We start from the raw sequence: 6,826 nt of genomic DNA, 5'->3' as shown, positions 1-6,826 counted from the left end.
CCCTGAGCCTTGTTGTGGGTGTGGTCATCTTTGGAGCTGTGGTCACTGGAGCTGTGGTCACTGGAGCTGTGGCTGGAGCTGTGATGAGGAGGAAGCGCTCAGGTAGGGAAGGGGTGGGGCCTAAGTTTCTTGTCTCACTGGGGGTTGCCAGCCCAGGTAGAAGTGTGTTCTGCTTCATTAATGGCAAGTACCATCCCACACGTGTGGTTGCCCAGTGTGGGGCCCTATTGCTGACACTCTTTAGTAAGACACGTGTGGAAATGAGGGACAGATTCATCACCTTGATGATTCTAGTGATGGGGCCTGGTTCCCAGCTCTCCCACGTCAGGGTGGAAGGTCCCTGCTGACAGGGACAGACCTCCGAGAGGATGGTTGGTCCAGTCCCCACACATGTAGTTTCCTCAGGTTTCCTGATCCTGCCCTGGGTTTATAGTCACAGATCTAGAAACTTCTCTGGGCTCCAGGACTAGGAATTCCTTTAGGTCATAGTGGTTCTCAACCTTCCTAATGCCACGACCCTTTAATACAGTTCCTCATGTTGTGGTGACCCCCAACCATAAAATTATTTTCGTTGCTACTTCATAACTGTAATTTTGCTACTGTTATAAATCATAATGTAAATATCTGATATGCAGGATGTATTTAGGCGATCCCTGTAAAAGGGTCCTTCAACCCCCAAAGGGTCGTGACCTACAAGTTGGGAACCGCTGCTTTAGGAGCTCATGGCCCTGCCTCCTCCCTGTCTTCTCACAGGATGTTTTCTTCCACAGGTGGAAAAGGAGGGAGCTATACTTAGGCTGCCAGTGAGTATGGAGGGGTGATCTCTGAGACCGTATGACAGTGCATAGGGGAGCTCATGGGGGACCTCACCCCTATAGTTCCTTCTTTTTGGCCCCTCTCCTGGGTGCTCTGACTACTTCCTGTTTTTTTCTACCTCAGGCAGCTACAGTACCCAGAGCTCTGATCAATCTCTCTTGGCTTTTAAAGGTAAAACCCCGATGTAACGAGGGGACAGGTCTGGGTGATGGGGATTCTTTGGGGCATAGTGAGCCTGCATAGGTTGTTGAGAATGTCACCACTTACAGCCACAAAGCTGATTATTTCATGATCATTTTCTTCCACAGCGAGAGGCACGTGCCTTATGGGGGAACCAGTGATGGGAGATTTGTTCGAGCTCCTACTTTGTGATTCAAGAACCTCTGATTTCCTTCTGCAAATGGCATTTGAATGTGTGTGTTCCTATCAGCATAACGTGAGGAGGTCGGAGGCTGGCCCACACCTGCCCACCACTCACCCTTCTCACACTTTCCTGTCCATCAGAGCCCGGCTGGGCCCTCCCCATCCCTGTCTTTACTTTGTGGTGCTCAGTGGGGGACTGAGTCATGGGACATTTGTCCACACTCCCACTTTGTGACTCAAGTGAAAGGTTAGCATGGTGATACGTGGGCAGGTTACATAGCCATCTGGAACGGAAATAAAAAAAAAGAATTTATTTAAGGAAAGAGGGTGGGGGATGGGATACCCAAAGGGAAGGGCTGCACAGCACCAAGCCAAGTGGAGGTTGGGTGGATGGATGATGGCAACACCCAAGATGTAGAGTTTCATCCTTATATGCAGTCACTGGCAGGAAACTCTGGTCAGTGGGTCTCGGGGCTGAATAGGTGGCTTGGAATGGGGATAGAATGCAGGTGTGGGATCAGGTGCCTTTTGGAAAATTTCAGTTGCTTACATGGTCTAACTCCTGGTGTCTAGCAAGTTGTTCCTGCTCTTGCTCCCCTGTGGCGGGAAGTGTACAAATGGCCATTAAGGATTATATTGTCTGATAGCCCAAACATCAAGGACCTCTGACTTAAAAAAAAATAAATTCAGATTGGTGATTCTCAAAAACATTTAATCACTGCCTGGCAATAATACTCTACAGAAGTAGTTTTCCAGGTTATAACTTTCTGTAGAATATGTTCATTACATTCCTTCATTTGCCTGTAAGTTAACATGGTTCCAAAAGTTAAAGGCCCGAGTTCCCAAATGAATGTGGAAGTGTTAAAATATGTGTGATTATGCACACATTTTATTTTCTGCACTACTGTTTTGTTTTAAATATTTCATTTAAAAAATTTTATTAACATTACTTGCATGTTCAATGCTTTTGTGATGTATCAATTAAAATTATTTTCAATATAAAAAATAGCCCTGACTGGTTTGGCTCAGTGGATAGAGCGTCGGCCTGCGGACTGAAGGGTCCCAGGTTCGATTCCGGTCAAGGGCATGTACCTTGGTTGCGGGCACATCCCCAGTGGGGGGTGTGTAGGAGGCAGCTGATCGATGTTTCTCTCTCATCGATGTTTCTAACTCTCTATCCCTCTCCCTTCCTCTCTGTGAAGAATCAATAAAATATATTTAAATAAATAAATAAATAAATAAATGAAGAAGCTCTGATTTCTTTCTGCAAAGGGCATTGAATGTGTGTGCCTTCCTATCAGCATAACATGAGGAGGTGGGAGGCTCGCCCCCCTCCCCCCACTTTTCCTGTCCAGCACAGCTGGGGCTGGGCCCTCCCCATCCCTGTCTGTACTTCGTGGTGCACTGAGTGGCAACTTCTTACTGCCTGATTGAAATAAGACTCTGGATGTGAATTTGTTTTCCCGTTTCTTGCCATGAAGGGCTGATGGGTTAAGTAGAGGAGAAGATTCTAAAATTTGAGAGGGAATAATTAGAATCACTGAGAACTTCCTAGAACCCATGTGTTTGCTGTTTTGAGTCTGTTGCAGGTGGGAACAGGAGAGGCTGTGAGCACTGAGTGTGGTCAGGAGCTGTGTACAGTTCCTGGTCAGTGCATCCTGGGCTTTGAAGTGGTCACTCCTCAGCTGGGTCATCTCTCTGCTCCTTTTTTGAAAAATATGTTTTTATTGATTTCAGAGAGGAAGGGAGAAGAGAGAAATAGAAACGTCAGTGATGAGAGAATCATTGATTAGCTGCCTTCTGTACTTATTGACTCCACAGTTGATTCCAGGTGGCATACTGCCACAAACCCAAAGTAAGGTACAGAATTACTTCAAAATAAAGAGAAGGCCCTGGCCAGTGTGGCTCAGTTGGCTAGGCCTGGGCCCCTGCACTAAGATGTCCCAGGTTCAATGAACCTGGTTAAAACACATGCCTGGTTTTCAGGCTTGATTCTCAATAGGGGCTGTGGAGGAGGTAACCTATCCATGTATCTCTTTCATCCATGTTCCTTTACCTCCCTTCCTCTCTCTAAGAGAAAAAAAAAATCAGTAAAAACATCCCTTATAATAAAAGCATATGCAAATCGAACGAACAGTGGAACAATGGTCACTATGATGCACACTGACCACCAGGGGGCAAATGCTCAATGCAGGAGCTGTCCCTTGGAGGTCAGTGCACTCCCACAGAGGGAGCTCCGCTCAACCAGAAGCCATGCTCATGGCTGGCAAGCCCAGTGGTGGTGGCGGGAAGTAAGGAGTGAGGGGTCCCGGACTGCGAGAGCCCTGGACTGCGAGAGAGATGTCTGACAGCTGGCTTAAACTGGCGGGTGGATATCCCCCAAGGGGTCCCAGACTGAGAGGGTGCAGGCTGGGCTGAGGGACACCTCCCTCCCTCCCCAGTGCATGAATTTTGTGCACTGGGCCTCTAGTCCTATATAATAAAAGGGTAATATGCTAATTAGAGTGGAAGTCATTATGGGACCTTCATCCTTCCGGACCTTCCAGCTCCTCTGAGCAGGTGGCTGCTGCAGGATCCAGGAAGCCTCTGAGGTTGTGAGGGAGGGGCAAGGTGGTGGGAGGGACCCCAGCCCAGGTGACCACCTGCGGCTGAGAGGGAGGGAGCTAGGCAGCCACCCATGGTTAGGGGTGATCAGAAAGGCTGGCAGAGTGGTTAGGGGCAATCAGGCAGACAGGCAGACCAGTGGTTAGGACCAAAGGTCCCAGATTTCGAGAGGGATGTCCAACTGTGGGATTGGGCCTAATCTGACAGTCAGACATACCCCAAGGGGTCCCGGATTGCGAGAGGGCACAGGCCAGGCTGAGGGACACCCCTCCACCCCCATGCATGAATTTTGTGCACCGGGCCTCTAGTGAAAAAATAAAAATAAACAGTAAGGAAAATCTGCAGTTTAAAATGTTAAGTCCTCCTCCTCCCCTGTCTCTCCGGGTGGGTGTGGGGCACTGTGACTGCTGCTTCCTGGAGCCATTTGCTGAGGAGCCATTGAGAGGAGGAGCATTGAGGACACCCAGGGGATGATTGAGGAGATTGGGGTGTGAAGGGGTTTCCCCCTGCATCACAAGCTGGGAAACCAGACTTTGAGACCAAGTTGGCAGCTTAGAAAAGCACACATAGTGGGGAATTGATATTCTTGAGACATACAGTACATTAAACTTGCAAAGGAAAGAACAGAGATTGAGTCAGGATTCAAAGTAACTCAGGAATCTTTTGAAGAAATCTCTACCTGAAAAGAACTGGCAGGAGGAGGAAGAATTCAGGTGCAGGGCATGTAAAGCCTTCCTTTCCACCCTGGAGGCCATGGACAAATTACCTAGGAGCAACTTGAACCCAGGAGGAGATGGTTTGAGTGGGATTGCAAAGAGGTTGACCCAGCACAGCAGTACTGAGAGAGTGATTTTCAACGCATGTGCCGCCACAATTTTTATTGATTTACTTACTTTTTCCATTTTAAATATACTTTTATTTATTTCAGAGAGGGAGAAGGAGAAGGAGATAGAAATTCAGGTCTCTTTCTAGAGAAGTCTCCCAATTGTCCAATTAGAATTATTTCTTCTAAGATATCTAACTGGAATACAGGATGGCTCTGTCCTACAGCCATCTGAAATACAACCTCTCTTAATATACATATTGAAAATATATGTCTTGACCAATTTGGAGAGAAAGTGAAATCTTGATTATAAAATTCCACAAATGCCGAAACCGGTTTGGCTCAGTGGATAGAGCGTCGGCCTGCGGACTGAAAGGCCCCAGGTTCGATTCCGGTCAAGGGCATGTACCTGGGTTGTGGGCACATCCCCAATAGGGGATGTGCAAGAGGCAGCTGGTCGATGTTTCTCTCTCATCGATGTTTCTGACTCTCTATCTCTCTCTCCCTTCCTCTCTGTAAAAAATCAATAAAATATATTAAAAAAATAAAATAAAATAAAATTCCACGAATTATCATTTTTTCTCCCAAATTGGATTTGATAAGAGCGTAAGGCTTCAGTATCTCTCAGGTTGCTGTTTACACGAATGCTCCCTTTGGGACCAGGCTGGAGGGCTGGCATTCCATCTGAAGGGAGTGAGGCACCTGTTGACACAGCAAGGAGTTAATAAATAAGGAACAACACTTGCCACCTGAAGAATTCTTTAACATTCGAATATCTGCTTAATACAGACCAAGGCTGTGCCTTGATTTTCCATTTGTGAAAGTCACACTTTAAGCAAAAAATTTCTGTTCTGCAAACCATCATATATCGTTGGAGACTATAGAATTTATATCTTCTCAAAAGGAAGAGAAAACAAAAGAGTTCTTCATAGGAGTTTCTTCTTTATCTTAAAAGTCAATGATCACAAACCCTCTGGCTTCCCTTCAGTGCAGACCTGCATGGCTGACTATGTTACTGCCTTGACTTCCATTCCCTGAGGATGCTTGGGCAATGAGAACTCTTCTCCACACCCAGTTGACCATAATTTGACATTTACTTGCTCAAGACTAAGTACTTTCACTTCCTGAGGCAGGAAGAATTCCTCCGAACTGAACTTACAAAGCCAATCATCCAAAAAGTGAAACAGAAACCAGCTCTTGTGTTTCTACTTGTATTGCTAGGAGGGGCTTCACCGTCTCAGTATCTGTCATGGACCCAAACGTGGCCATTGCACGTTGCTCGAAAGCTTCTCCGGAGCATCTCCCCACGAGTGTGCCTGGACACCCACTGTAGGATCCAGTACTCGTACTTCCATCGACTGGAGGATCCTTGGCCTTGGTCGCCTTCTGCTTCTCCTTCAAACTGTCGTCCCGAATATCTTCCTCTTCCTGCGCCATGACTGCAGCCTTGGACATTCTACTTCCACCCTTGGCCGCCACAATTTTTAAAATATGCAATACCGGACTTTACTCAGGGGCACTGACCTCTTTCCCCTTAGGTTGTCAAATGAAAAAAATGTCAACAACCGACACAAAATGGCCATCCTGTGTGAATGAATCCAAATTATACCTTTTTAAAGAATCAGATTGGCAAAAGTACACTATATTTTTGGTGAGCTGCAGAATTGCAGTCATTAGTGTGTGCGCCATGAGATGGAAAAGTGCAAATCGCTGATGCACAGTGAGACCCCCCGAGGCACAGGCTGAGGGCTCAGCAGATGTGACACCCACTGAACTGCCTCTCTCCCTGCTCATGAGCAGCTCCTGCATCCTGTTTGCCCCCACCCCTGTCCCAGTCAGCGCCCAGGGCCACGCTCCCCTGTCACAGCTCCCACCCAAATCATGCCCTGCATCTGGGACCAGCTCCCCTCATTTCCAAGAGAGTGGAGGCTGAAGGTGCAGACGGGTGTGACTGACTCAGAAGGATATGTAGAGGGGCCTGTGTGTTACAGGACAAGGGCTGACACAGAGCGGGTCTGCCTCAGGCTGGCTGCAGTGTGTGCTGCACAACTTCAGTCATTACTTGGTGTGTGCCAGGAGATGGAGAAGGTTGCAAATCGCTGATGCAGTGTTACCTGACTTGGTGTAGCAAAGATTTCATGAAATGAGTCCAGGAGCTTTTGCGAGGACATTTATTAAAGCTGGGGGCAGTGAAACAAAGGAAGGACTTGGGGGAGAAGA

General features: G+C 47.4%; 1 long non-coding RNA gene and 1 pseudogene across 1 annotated transcript; one reads left to right on the top strand and one right to left on the bottom strand.

The window, feature by feature from the left end:
- LOC106695764 lies at positions 1 to 1,087 on the top strand. Its single transcript, XR_002827706.1, has 3 exons — positions 1 to 102; positions 771 to 803; positions 940 to 1,087. It is a non-coding gene; the product is annotated as an uncharacterized LOC106695764 (long non-coding RNA).
- A 4,503-nt stretch (positions 1,088 to 5,590) lies between these two features.
- Positions 5,591 to 6,070, bottom strand: LOC102422676 (annotated as a pseudogene).
- Positions 6,071 to 6,826: the final 756 nt, after the last annotated feature.

The sequence above is a fragment of the Myotis lucifugus genome, unplaced genomic scaffold (assembly GCF_000147115.1).
Source record: "Myotis lucifugus unplaced genomic scaffold, Myoluc2.0 scaffold_2793, whole genome shotgun sequence".
In the NCBI taxonomy this organism is placed as follows: domain Eukaryota; kingdom Metazoa; phylum Chordata; class Mammalia; order Chiroptera; family Vespertilionidae; genus Myotis; species Myotis lucifugus.
This window is presented reverse-complemented; position numbering and strand designations above follow the sequence as displayed.